This window comes from Lissotriton vulgaris, chromosome 4_1 (genome assembly GCF_964263255.1).
Source record: "Lissotriton vulgaris chromosome 4_1, aLisVul1.2, whole genome shotgun sequence".
NCBI classification, from domain to species: Eukaryota; Metazoa; Chordata; class Amphibia; order Caudata; family Salamandridae; genus Lissotriton; species Lissotriton vulgaris.
Genome location: NC_141691.1, coordinates 863,718,868 through 863,733,620, shown reverse-complemented (window position 1 = coordinate 863,733,620; position 14,753 = coordinate 863,718,868).

The window sequence follows — 14,753 nt, the reverse complement described above, 5'->3', positions numbered from 1 at the left end:
GTCTGGCCCAGGGGCTTTCCCTCTTTTACTTTCCTTAATCACTTTCATCACCTCTTCTTGAGTAATTTCCTTATTTAGCTCCAACATATCCTCAGCTGCAAGTGGTTTTATTAAAGGTAACCAGGTCTCAATCTCAACCTTATCTGGACAAAGGTCCTCTGTATAGACATTCGCAAAATATTCCTGAAACGCTTCTACAATTTGTTTATTTTCTGTTATGACTTGACCTGTGCCCGGTTTCTTAATCTCTTTAATTTGATTCCGTATAGCATCTTTCTTAGCTTTCCACGCTAATAACTTGCCACATCCCTCTCCATATGAAAAGTGTGCCAACTGACTAGCTTCCCATCTTTCTTTGACCCTTTGAGTAAGTGTTGCAGTGAGTTGAACCTTTAAATCTAAAAGTTTTTTCTCCCATGGACCCTCTGAAATTATAGCTCCCTGGGGGATTCGACTAGTTTCACAATCTCGAATCTCTTTTTCTAAGTTTGAAACTTGGCTGTAATACAGTCTTCGCTTTTTTGCACCCTGAGCTCCCATTCTCCCTCTCATGAATGCTTTGCACGTTTCCCAAACTATATCCTCCTTAGCTGAACCCACATTTACCTCTAGAAAAGCTTGTATCTCCTCTTTGAGAGTTTCTATAACTTCTTCGTCAGCTAAAATTGTACGATCTAGTCTCCAAACAGGACTCATCTCTTCTAATTCCAAACTTAGGTTTAAACTCACCGCAGAATGATCTGATAGATGTGCCCCTATGTGATCTACGCTTGTAACTCGCTCTTTCAACCTAGTGTCTATCAGAAAAAAATCTATCCGTGAATTATGTTTGTATTTTTTATTATAGAAAGTAAATCCTAGCTGCTGTGCTGATTTAAATCTCCAAATATCACAAAGTCCTAGCTGAACCATCACTGACTTTACTTTAGCAGTCATTTTACTATTTATTATTGCCCTAGCATTGCCAGTTCTATCCAGCTTGCCATCTAATACTGTATTGAAATCTCCTGCCATGATGATTTTACCTGAAAATTCCAATAACTCCAATTCAATTTTTTCTAAAATTGTGGGATCATCCACATTCGGGCCATAATAACCGACTACTACAAGCACTTCACCCGACAGTCGTAACTTACAAATTACCCATCTTCCTCTACTGTCTACTAAGTTATTTTCAACTACTATGTCAGCTCCTCTTCTAATCAAAATAGCCACTCCCTTTGTAACCAAGTCTTGGGATGTAAAAATAGCATTTGCAATCCACTTTTGAGTGCTAAATATCTCTTTACTTTCCTTTTGTGTTAAATGTGTCTCTTGCAAGATAATAACCTGAGCTGGTGAATCTTCTAAATATTTCAAAATTAGTAATCTCCTTGATTTAACCCGGAGCCCATTAACATTCCATGTAAGGAACCTTAGCTCCTTATTATTAATCCTGTTCATCATGCTTATCATGTACTGCCCAAATTTTCCTTCTAATTATGACACAGCAAGACAGCTCATGAGGAATATATATTTTTTTTCTCCATTAACCCTCTCCCTCCCCTCCCCTCACACACATTTCCCTCCCCGGAAAACCCAACCATTACTCCCATGGCCTAGGCCAGTGGATGTCTCAGTGGCGATGTCTCTTGTTACTATTTTATATATACTATGGTCAGTATTCTATTTATATCCATCTTGAGTAACATCCAAAAAGGCATCTACCTCGTCAACTGTACGAAATGTATACATCTTATTATGCCACATTACTTTTAAAAAAGCAGGAAATTTTAGCTGGGCCGTGGCTCCTATTTCTCTTAAGGGTATCAATCGTTTTCCCATCTCCCATTGCCTATTTGCTGTGGCTGGAGACAAATCCGACCTAATGTCTACTGATGCTCCGTCTATCATTATAGACTTTTTCTTAAGAGCAAGTGACAGAATTTTTTCCTTTAGCGAATATGTCGCAAAATTAATCAGAATTTTTCTTGGCTTAGCACGGTCTGGATTCAACCTAAAAGGATCACGATGTACTCGTTGAATATCTCGGATCAACATTTCCTCAGTTTCGACTAGTGATAATTCTTTCTTCAACAACTGCACAACAAAAGTCTTTATATCGGCCCCCTCTTTCCCTTCTGGAAGTTTAAGAATTTTTAGGTTGTTACGCCTTTGCATGTTTTCCAACCTTTCTACTCTTTCATCCGATTCTCTGTCCTTAGAATATAATGTCTCAATCTCTTTGCGATTATCCAGAACTCTTCCCTGTACAACTTTCATCTCGGATTCCATCTCTCCTGCACGTGTAGTTAATTTGTCAATCTTATCCTCTAACAATGTACATGTAGCGCTTATGCGCTCCTGATTCCTTTTAGAGGCTTCAAATCCTAGATGAATATCTTGTTCCAATGTTCTTAACAATTCCATAACAGACACATCTGTTGGGGCAAATCTCTCTTGCTGAATTGAGCCGAATTCTTCTGAGGGAATCAACGTTTTCCCACTAATCAAGGTTTCATCCTGCCTTGTGAATATGTCCTCTCCCGCATTCTCTTCCAGCTCAGCAGAGACAACAGTTAAACTTTCAACTACTGAGTCTGATGTAGTGGATTGGAATCTCTGCTCAATGGATGCCTCTACATCAAGACTAATGACCTTATCTGCCTCCATCTCTATTTCCAGAACCTGGAAGGGGTTTGGTGTTAAGAGGGTTGACCAGTCCTTTTCCCGTTCTTCTTCAATAAAACTCAATGAATGATCAGCTTTCTCATCCAACTCAGCCCCCTCACCAGCCCTGAATTGAGATTGAGAGATAGAATCAGGTTTCAACACCAAGACTTTTGGGACTGGCTTAAAGTATGAGTTAAGTGAAGGGGTTATTGGGGCCTTGAATCCAGCTTTTTCTTTTTTTTGCCTTTTTTTTCTTTCTTTCTTTGAAGTGGAGTCCTTAGGTTTGTAAGAAGTGGGCTTAGAAATAGCCTCTTCTTTTGTCACACCCTTTTTAGCACCCTTCTTAAACTCTACCGAATAAGAGATCAAGCCTCCTTGCGTTTTATCCAAATTGTTTAGCCCCACCACTCTGCCCTGTCCCTCCAGTCTGTTACTCCTCAATTGGTATCTTGTTTTACCCCCCTCTTCCAGCCCTTTGCTTACTTGCTCCGTGCCGGTGCCTTTACCTTGCTGTTTGGCTTCCTCAGTGCGGGTACTGCTGCTCCTCTGTAGTACAGTGGGGGGAATGTTCGTTACAGCTTCCACTCCTCGTCCTCTACCTCCGCTTGTTGGTGTTCCGATTTTCGCCAGCACTCGGCGTCCCCTGCTGACTCCTTGCGCCGCTCTCTCCCAGCTCCCAGCCGGCGAATGACGCGACTCCGCCCCTCACTCTCGGCGGTTTGCAAAGCCGAGTTCTCCGCCATCCGCTGCAAGTCTCCAAAATCCGGCCGACAAACGGCCTCCAGGATCGCTCAATATCTCGTTTTGGTAGCTCCACAGTCCCCGCTTACACCAAGGTATGTGCGCCCCTCAAAATTACTGACAACTGACCGCTGGTCTCACTTTGACATCGCCACCGCTCCGGACATCCGCGACCCGCTTCCTAGCCGGCCACCATGTTTTCCGTTGTGTCAATGGGTTGTAGTGTATGCTAGTGTTTAAGTCTTTAGGGCTTAGGGTAGTCTAAGGGGGTTCTAGTGTATGCTAGTGTTTTACACTTTAGAGCTTAGGGTAGTGTAAGGGGGTTGTAGTGTATGCTAGTGTTTAATACTTTAGGGCTTAGGGTAGTGTAAGGGTGTTGTAGTGTATGCTAGTGTTTAACAATTCAGGGCTTAGGGTAGTGTCAGGGGGTTGTACTGTATGGTATTGGTTTAGGCTTTAGGGTTGTGTAAGCAGGTCCGGGACAGACTGTACGTAGGGGTAGGGTCGTGTTTTGAGTACTGTTTTGGGGTAGTTTTAAATTATGTACTGTAGGGTATTATTGTGGACTGTGTGTTTGTAGGGTAGTGTGTTAGTGTTTGGGGAATATTTAGCGATTTAAATACATGCGGGAAAGTTGAGTACGATGTAAAGGAATATAGTATGCATTTCAAAGGAAATGCAAACTAATGCCATGCGTTGAAAAAACATGCGTTGTGACGGTACATGCAAACTAAAAACCGCATTGTAAAAGCAGGCGTTGTTTTAGTTTGCGATGTATCGTCATACATCCGGTGCTGAGTGATGCTGGGGTAGCGCTGAGTGATGATGTGGTGATGCAGAGGGCAGAAAGGCACACAAAGCAGTCTAACAAAGGGCAGAAGGGCACAAAAAACGAGTCTAACAGGGGGCAGAAAGGCACAAAAACGAGTCTAACAGAGGGCAGAAGGGCACAAAAAACAAGTCTAACAGAGGGCAGAAGGGCACAAAAACAAGGGAATAACTGAGGGCAGAAGGGCACAAAAACGAGTCTAACAGAGGGCAGAAGGGCAGAAAAACAAGGGAAAAATGAGTCTAACAGAGGGCAGAAGACACAAAAAACAAGTCTAACAGGGGGCAGAAGGGCAGAAAAACAAGGGAAAAACGAGTCTAACAGAGGGCAGAAGGGCACAAAAAACGAGTCTAACAGGGGGCAGAATGAATCCTGCCCTGCGTGTTTGTCCACGAAGATGCCACCTTTTTGTGCAATACCTCTACTCAACTGGAGTACTTTCTACTGTCTAATCAGTAAGTGCTCCCTCGTTGTCTAAATGTATAGGGGCCGATTTACAATAACTGGCACATCCCCAGGGATGCGCTAGTTATTGTGCGCCGCAGCTCCGCCACCCATGGTGCACCGCATTTACAATGCGGCGCACCATGTGGCATAAACGGCACAGATGCATCACACATCTGTGCCGTAAAAGCAGTGCATTGCTGGAGCTGCGTCGCAAGCGAGACGCAGCTCCAGCAATGCTCTGGGGGGCACTATCTCCCCAATGCTGCATCAAGCTTTGCGCCTGCTTCAAGCAGAAGCAGGGTTTTGACGCAGCATAGGCCTAAAAGTGACTGAGTGAAATCTTGTAGATTTCACTCAGTCACTTTTAGGACGCGTTCCTGCGCAGGAACGCCCTTCCCTGAGCCAGAACGCCTCCTGATGGTGCAGGGCTTTACAACGTGACGCATCTCTCAGATGCGTCACGTTGGTAATACCCAGCACCATGGCGCATCTTTTGTGCTGCCACTACCTCACAAAAGTGACGCAACTGCGGCGCAAAAGAGGCGCAAGCGGCTTGTAAATCTGCCCCATAGTGCTTTTACTACACTTTAGCTGCGTAAAGGGCCAGAAGATGTGTCTCCAATGACCATGTGTGCCTGTGCCTGTGTTACAGGCACACATGGTCACTGGAGACACATCTTCTGGCCCTTTACGCAGCTAAAGTGTAGTTAAAGCACTATACATTTACCCAATGAGGGAGCACTTACTGGATTAGCCAGTAGAAAGTACTCCAGGGCAAAACGCAAAAAAACAGCGATTTCGCAAGAAAATTCACAAAATTGCAGATTTTTTTTGCAATTTCGCGGGGAAATTCGCGAATTCGCAGAACGCGAATTCGTAAATTTCACCCATGCTTACTTTTCAGAGCCACAGGGATATAAAAGGCTCCCACCATCTTGAACCCCCACCTGGCCCCAGCGTGAGTGGGTCCTGAACCCCTAAGTGGTGTCCCACCAGTAAATTGTTGTGGGATTTTTCTTGTTTTGTCATTTCACTTTATTACTATTTTATGCTGCATAAATAGCTTACACATTGTCTCTAAGTTAAGCCTTACTGCTTCTTGTGACAAGCTACCTGGGTTTAAGCACAGGTTAATTTAGTGACTTTTTGTGGTTTACCCTGTAAGGGATTGTGGCTGTTTCTTGACCAGGGCTCACGCCCCAGTCAACCAATAACCCAATTTCCCATAATGGTTCACTGTGTCCTGCTTGGGATCCATGAGAAGTTACATCCACCCTTCTCTGGCAATACTCAAAGGACCTCTCACAAGATATCCATACTTAATCCCAAGGAAACAATATGTCACACGTCTGTCTGAGTTTCTCATTCATACCCATACACATGAAGGGGCAGATTTACAAACCCCGTATGCCACATTTGCGCCGCCATTGAGTCACTTTTGTGATGCAGCGGCAGCGCAAAGCCAGGGCCATGCTGCGGGGTATTTACAACATGACGCATCTGTGAGATGCGTCACGTTGTAAAGCCCTGTGCAACATGTGGGCGTTCCGGCATGGGTGGGGGGGGTGTTCTGGCGCAGGAACACCTTGGAAAAGTGGCCGAGTGAAATCTACAAGATTTCACTCAGTCACTTTTACGGCCATGCTGCATCAAAACCCTGAGCCCGCTTGAAGCAGGCGTAATGATTGATGCAGCATGTTAGGCATAGGGGCACCCTGAGCCTTGCTAGAGCTGCGTCGCGCTTGCGACACGACTCCAGCAATACGCCACCGTTCCACCGGGGGATGCGACACGCATCTGCCCATCCGTGTGCCACGGTGCGCCGCATTGTAAATGCGGCGCACCAGTGGTGGCGTACAGGTGGTTTGGCGTCTCACAACTGTTCTGATTAGCAGAGATGTGCCAGAAGTTGTAAATCTGCCCCGAAGTTTGTACTCTCGCCTGAAAAAAGCTTCTTGGGGGATTCTACTCTGGTAAAATTAACAAACAGGGTCTAGGCCACTACAAGTGCTCTCACTATCGTGAGAGGTAATGCATCAGGATGGCTGGTTGCATGACCCTCTACCACCAGTCTACACCTGTTCCCTGAGGCTGTCTGAGAGACAAGGGGGCTGACAATGTCAATACACATCCTTTCAAAAGGTATCCCTAGCACTGGTTATCCTCCTGTCTTGCCACTGTCTTGACAGGTTGTTCAAGGCCAACAGAACTCCTTCATGTTCTCCAACATCTGGGGCCAGTAGAAGTGAGTGACTGTCCTCTCCCATGTCTTCCTCAGCCTCAAGCATACAGCAAAGGGGATGGCACAGGCAAGTTCAGACTCCTGTTTGCCCCAGGTTTAGGGTCCATCACTCGCTGAACAGAATACCATCCTCCCAGTAGAACCTGTGGGTCCCATTGGTATCTCTCTTGCTCATGTGACTCAGTCTGGTGGTGCATTCCTTCAAGAATTAGTCACTCTCTTTGTGACAGTAGTCACTCTCTCTGTGACAGGCATAACTGACTCAGAGATTATCATCCTGCCTCTTGTCTCTAAGAGTTCAAGCAGATCTCCTAATTTGAAACCTTCCCCCTTAGACTCTATACCCCTGTATGTGAAACTCCTTCTGGGCCTTGGGAACTTTTGGGGCTAGCTTCCTATACCCTCCATCCTCCTGTGGCTGTGGGAACCTAGGCTACGGTTTCAGACTCAAAGTTCCCCTGGATCTCCTGATGGGCTGTCTGGGTCCTTCTGGCCGCACTCATCAATTCAGGCTTGCCCAGGCATTTCAGTATGGAAATTTCTAGATCATTGTGCAAAAGACAATCTACTGGCATGGAAGGGCTCACTGCTACCTTCTTTTGTCCAGAAACCACTCCAAAGTGACCATCGGTATGGGATTGTATTTCATCCCACTGTCAGCATTTCCAAACCTATGGAGAACATCTGAAATTATCTGATCTGGGGACTCCAACTTTTCCATCACAGTGATTTCTACCGAGTCAGTTGATGGTTGGAGATGTTCTTTATAACACAGGTATTACATCGTAAGGCCTTTACAATGCAACTTTTACAATGCAGGTGACATTAAATTGCATGCCATTAAAATGCATGTGCCATTACAAGGCATGCCATTACAATGCATTGTAAGGCAAGTAATGGTTAAAATTGAGGTGAGTTGCTTTTTTTGATTATTTCTTTATTTTTTTATTTTACGTAAGTAATAGTTAATAGTACAATTATTTAACACATTTTTAATTAGTTTGAAAAATATACATATCATATAGTGTTTTTAAATTGGATAGGTCTTTTTTGGGGCAGTGTATTAATACTCTGGTATTTTTAATATTAAATATTTTAGGTTTATTAAAGAATGAGATTAGGAGTTAAAATATTTAAAGAAATATAAAAAAAACTATAATAACATCTTATAAATTAAAATCTATTACATTTGATTTGCATTTTTTCCCTGGAATCGGATGTATAGGAAAAAGGGGTTTTGGGTGAGGGAGTCTATTCATACTCAGGTATTATTTTAAGACTATCTGTTTAATATTTAAATATGTTACTTAGTTTTAGTCAATAAATATATTTTTTCTAATTATTTAAAAAATATTTAGCACATATCCTCTGGGATGGGCTATATGGGAAGAAGGGGTTTTGATAGGGGAGTATTGTAATACTCAGGTATTATTTTTAAAATAATTAGTAAGTTAATATTAATGTTTATTAACAAGAATATTATAAATTACTTCAATGTATATAATAGAAAACAGGTTAGCCATATATAATGTGGGTATAGTTGTATTTAAGACATGGAATTTGGGTGATAGAATGTATTAGTACTCAGGAATTAATATAAATACTTGAGAATTATTATAAATTTAGTTTTACTGCCAGAAAATATTAAAATTGATCCAAAAGTAATTTAATAAAAAAAATACTTTTGGATCACAAATCAGGGAAATAGGTGTTTTGGGTGGGGAGTGTATTGAAACTCAGGTATTTTATAAACAATTCTTGAGTATGAATTAATATTTAGAATTATTGTTAGTATATTTAATAAAATTATTTCAAGAAATAATATTTAAAAAGGCATTTGCACCTATCCACTGGGACGGAATGCAAGGGAAATGGGTTTTGGGGTGGGGAATATGCAAGTATTAATTTTAATACATGAGCATTATCTATTACTTACCTTATACATTTTTTAATTGTAAAACATATACATTAATTATATAAACAATTAAAACTAATGTGCAGATAAATTAAGGGTGATTGTGGATAGGGGCTGATTTGATGCAAAGGGAAAAATAAAATTAATAATTTAAATGATATAGTAAAAAAAGAATTTGTTAAGATTTAAAAATAAAAATCATTTTAATGTTAATTAGATTATTTATAAAAATTAATAGAATATAATTGTACAACATAGGTATGCATAAATGAACATATAAAATCTGTAGAGATAAAAGTAAAATGTAACACAATTTATATATAATAAAACAATCAATAGACACATTAATTGTGATGTAAATATTTTTATTGTTTTTATTAGAAATATAAAACAGAATAAATTAATTTGCAAATGATGTTGTAAAAATATTTTATTAGAAATAATATTTTTTACAAATATACATAAATTTTGGTAAATATTGTAACATATTTTTTTTTATTTCTTTGTAGGTTTTCCCATGGTTTCCCATTGAAGTTAATGGGTGAAATTGCCCTCTTTGCCTTTTTACGGAAAGAGATGTTTTTGTGTGTTTTATTTAAAAAATCTCTTTCAAACAGGTAGCACTTGAAGGCCCTTGTCGGGTTAATTTCTCTCGTATCACTTAGGGGCCTATTACAATGGCGCACCGTAACATAACACGGACCGCCCGCTAAAGGTGTGGCGGTCCCACCAGGCCCATTAGGATGCACCCACCTCATTAGCACATTCATGCCTTCAACATTGCGGCGGGCGGTGCTGTAAACAGCACCCTCCGCAATGCCGAAAGCCCCTGTTGTGCATTGCCATGCGCGGTGCCCGCCACCTTGTGCATGGCAATGGTAAACCCCAGTGCAGCCACCAACCCAACCACCCCTCGGGGGCCCGCAATAGTCTCCTACGGTGATTTCCTGGATGCCTTCACATTACTCCGCAGGCATCATAATATCGATGGCGGTGCCAGCAATACAACCAGGAAAAGCGGTGGACAGTCTTTCCACCCGCCGCGGTGCCCCTCGCAATACTAATATGGCAGGGGTGAAACAGGGACGTCTGGCGGGCAGTGACCACCGCCGGACCGGCGGTGGCGATAAAACTGCAACGGCGCTGGCTATAAAACTGCAATCCTAATAGGCCCCTTTTTGTTTAATAGGAATAATTTTAAAAGGTTGATTATTTTTTCTATTAAACAATAGTGTCATGAATGTAATCTTTTTTATTAATTTTTTATGTAGCAACTGTTTTTTAGAAATTTTGTAATTGCATGGTCGAGGTTTTCCAGATAGGATGAAGGAACAAGGAAAAACACTTTGTGGGTTGGAAAAAAGCATTTTTGCCCATTTTTAAACCATTGTTATAGAGATTTTGGAACTTCTGCCGGATTTTAATCAAGAGAGGATTGCAACAATGGGTTTTTGGTTTGTGATTTTTTTATGAAACTACTTGTTTGTGTTTCTTTTTACTTTAATTTGAGGGAGAGAGGATTGCATCGATGGAATCTTGTTCATTTTTTTTGTCAAACAAGAATTCTTTTTCAGGATTTTATTTTTGGGTGCATTTTTGTAGGTGTGCACAGTATAGTGTTCAGCTGATTATTTTGCTGTAAAAGCATGGCTTTGCCGAACTGTGCGATTTTTGGTTAGTTTAACTCGGGTCATGGATTATTTCAAGGATTATGGATTATTTGCAACAGAATAAAGGACTGGTCAAGACTCTTGGTGAAATGCTGGACTTTATGAAGGTCCAAGAGTTGAAAAAAGAAGACAATTGAAGGTAAGACAACTCGACTTTTTAAAAATATTTTTTTTTTAATTTGAAAAATGCCAATTTAATTAGGGGGATTGTTTGTCAAATCAGGCAAGTAAGGTGGTTAATGAGTTAATGTATATTAGAAATGTAGAATGTGTGCAATATTATCCAGGGAGTCTGAAGCCACCGTCAACCAAAATTGTTGAATTGCACCCAATAGTATCTCAGACATTTACTTTGTTCTTTTAGAGATTTGTGGGTTCAGACTACCCGTTAATGACTGCGCAATTCTCATTTCTTGGAAACTTTGCTCCTTTTTCAAAATTTCCCTGACATAATCGAAGTTAGGATGAGGTTTACCAATAGATTTGTAGACAGAGTTCCTCTATGGCAATATTTGTTTTTGCTCCTCCCTCAAAACTGGTTGAGTAGCAGTTCCACCACTTCACATGAAAACGTGGTTTCCTCCTGCGGCCTGACCTACTTAGATGGCCAATCCATGTGTCTTCAAAGTAGATTAGAAGGGGTGCCAATTTGTCCTCATTTGCAGTAAAGTAGTCAGGTTCAGTAATAGATGTGTATTATTCATCTACACTGTTAGGAGGAACAGAGCAAAGTGCAGTTAGTGTCTTTAATTCAAATTGTGGTTTGCTGTCTGATATATAGTACTCAACTAAAGATGTTTATTGAATTTTTCACCAATATGCCTGTGAAAAGTGAAAAAAACCATCCTTGATTTTGGGTATCCATGTACATTTTGGTAATTGTGTTAATCATAGGTAATTCAAAGTCAATTAACACTTTTCTAGGACTTTTGTTCATGGCTTTAGCTTTTATTACTGACATAAATTCAGTGTATGTTGAGGATTGTTACTCTGGGAGTAAACTGTACACTAAGGGGCTGATTATGATGGGGGACGGACTGGAGTTTGGCCGCCATCGTGGTGGTGAATGGGACCGTCCGCAATACATGAAGTGGTTCCGCACACCCAATTAGGATGCGACCTCCACCATGGCAGTCGCATTTTGTATTCGCACCTACTGCAATGTTAAAATAACATGTTGTCCATTTCACTGCACTATATGGCAGGCACCACATGGTGCCTGCCACGTGGTGCAGCGAAATGCAGGGGGTACCATGGGTACCCTCCTTGCACCCACACCTCCCCCAACACAAGGGGGTCACCACGGGCCCCCAAAGCCAATCTCCACCAGCCTTCAATGTATGTTTAGCCACTACATAAAGGCTGGCTGCAAACAGCATCGTTATTTGGCTGATAGGCACCGCCACTATTTCATGGATGCAGACCACTCCGCAAGGCAATCAGAATGATTGCCTTTGGTGGTTCTGTGGTGAACCGTCTTTGCGTGCGCTGCGGTCCGAAAGCGATTCCCCCTGCCATCATAATGTGGCAGGGAAAATTTGTGGTTTGATGGTGGAAGGACCACCACCTCATCATAATCGGCCCCTAAGGACACTCCTGTTTGATTAATGTAGGCATAAATAGTGTATATTTGGGTGAATGGATGGGTTTTGGATTTAAACGTCCCTTCCATCATCCAAATATCACTACTCTCCAACATAACAAGATTAGGAGGTGTAGGGTGTGCTAAAGATTAGTATTCGTTTAAGAGGGTTTTTGTTGTCATACAAAAGAAAGGGTTCATTAGTAATGGATACAGAAAGTTCAGGTGGAATGTTAATGTCAGAAAAGGTTTGGGTTGTTACACGTAGAGGGTTACGTGCCTGTTTTTTACGCTGAATAATTCTGCGTTGGTTAGGGATTGTGCTCATACAACTTGCTACTTGTGTTTGAATGTTTTGAGACACCTCCCTCAAAATTTAGCCACAGGGCTCATTGGAGGTGGGTGCCAGGACTTTAATTTCATTTATATTCTCTCTTACTTATATCTCCATTGCAGAAGCAAAGTGGCTATGCTTGGTGGTCTTTTTGACAGTTTCACCCAGAGTAAGCGCTCAGCCTGTGCAATGGGATGAATATTAATGCACACACCTCCAATGACACCTTGGCTCAGTTATTTTCTCCTTACAATAAATGTAAGCAATGTGACTTAACAGTCTATTACCATGGCTTGATTGGATATTTGTGGCTTCTTTTCTTGCTGCCATTCTCTGTAGAAAGACAAAATAGAAAAAAGGAATGTTTTAGTAATTTTAAGTGTATTTGTTTTAAAAACAAATTTGCCTGTAAGTGAAAAGTTAGTACACATTGTTTATTTATCAGCTTTTATTTTTTTGCAAAATTGTACCATGTTTAAATTGCATTGCTTTGAAAATGTTTTGTTGGGATTGTTTCCTGCTTTTGCTTTTTGGATGAAAAAAAATGTTAATTTTGGATACACTTTAAAGAATGGTAAAGTGTACCCTTCTAAGGTTTTCCTGTTGTCTTGTTGAAAATGCCTGGTGTTTTCGCTGGTTTTCTTGGGTTTGTTTTTGCATTTCTTCACTATATTTTGTTTTGAGGTGTAGATTCTTTAGTTCTGTAAAAAGTGGAGAAATGTTTAAAGTTTGTTAATTGGATTCTTTTTGTTTTGCAATAGGCCTGCAAAGAAATTGATTAGTGCTTTGTATGTTGAAAACAAGTAATTGTTGTTTATGAGGCTGACATTTTTACTGCAAAGATGCTTTTAAGAATAAATTGATTGAGTACTTAAATCCTGCCCAAAAAAAGTGTAATGTTGTTTTAGTACATTTTTACTTTGTAAGCTTTAGCTTCTCCAGTGGTGATGGGCTTTAGAATGTAATGGTATTGAGGAATGTTTTCCTCTTTTCTTGCAGTTTTTTATGGTTTAATCTCTAGAGAAGTTAAAATAACATAAAAATGTTGGACTGTATGCTTGAGAAATAACTGAAATGAAAATAGGAAATGTATATTTGTAATTTTGTAACAGTATGTAGAATCAATTTACTCCCACCACTCTCCAACACTTTCCCTGAGTCAAGCACCTGTTGGAGTAGAAATAGTAAATTTGCCCCACCACAATTCAGCACTTTGGCTGAGGCAAGCAATTGTCAGAGTACGTATAGTAAATTTGCCCCCACTACCATCCAACACTTTCCCTGAGGTAAGCACAGTTCGGAGTAGGAATAGTACATCTGCCCCAATCACCATCCACCGTGTTCCCTGAGGCTAGCACTGGTTGGAGTAAGAATAATACATTAGCCACACCACCATCCAGCACTTTTTCTGAGGCCATCACCTGTCAGAGTAGGAATAGTAAATTTGCCTCCACCACCATCCAGCAATGTCCCTGAGGCTAGCACTGTTCGGAGTAGGAATAGTAAATTAGCCCCCACCACCATCCAGCACTTTCCTGGAGGCCAGCACCTGTCAGAGTAAGAACAGTAAATTTGCCCCGCCACCATCCAGCAATGTCCCTGAGGGTAGCACTGTTCAGAGTAGGGATAGCAAATTTGCCCCCACCACCATTCAAAACTTTCCCTGAGCAAGCACATACCAGAATAGAATAGTAAATGTGCCCCCACCATCCAACACTTTCGCTGAGGTATGCACAGGTCGGAGTACGAATAGTAAATTTGCCTCACCACCATCCAACATTTTCAATGAGGCAAGCACCTGTTGGAGTAGGAATAGTAAATGTGCCCCCACCACCATCCAACACTTTCCCTGAGGCAAGCACATGTCATAGAAGGAAAAGTAAATTTGCCCCACCCATTATCCACCTCTGTCCCTCAGCCTGTTTCCTAAATTAAAAAATATGAAGTAGTTAAATTAGTAATATTTAAAAGATAATTCTGATCTTTGTCTGCTAATGTTTTATTTATGGGGCAAATATATTTTTGTTTAAGTTCAGATTAAAATTAACATTTTACTTACATTTGAATTTTGTGAAGGTTTCTTTTCTTCCTGCTAGGTATTTGGTATTGATGTATGTCTAAAATCTGTTAATATTATAAGTTAAAATGTAATTTAGTTTTGTATCTACCGTATGAGTTTTTTACATTAACGTACATTGTTTTGATTTAATCACTTACTTTTAAGGGACTGATTCTGATGTGGGTTGGAAATGCTTCCCGACTGAATCAGGTTGGAAATGGTTTCCAACCCACTCGGATCGGGACAGTCCGACCGACGGAGTACAATGCATCCGGATTCTTC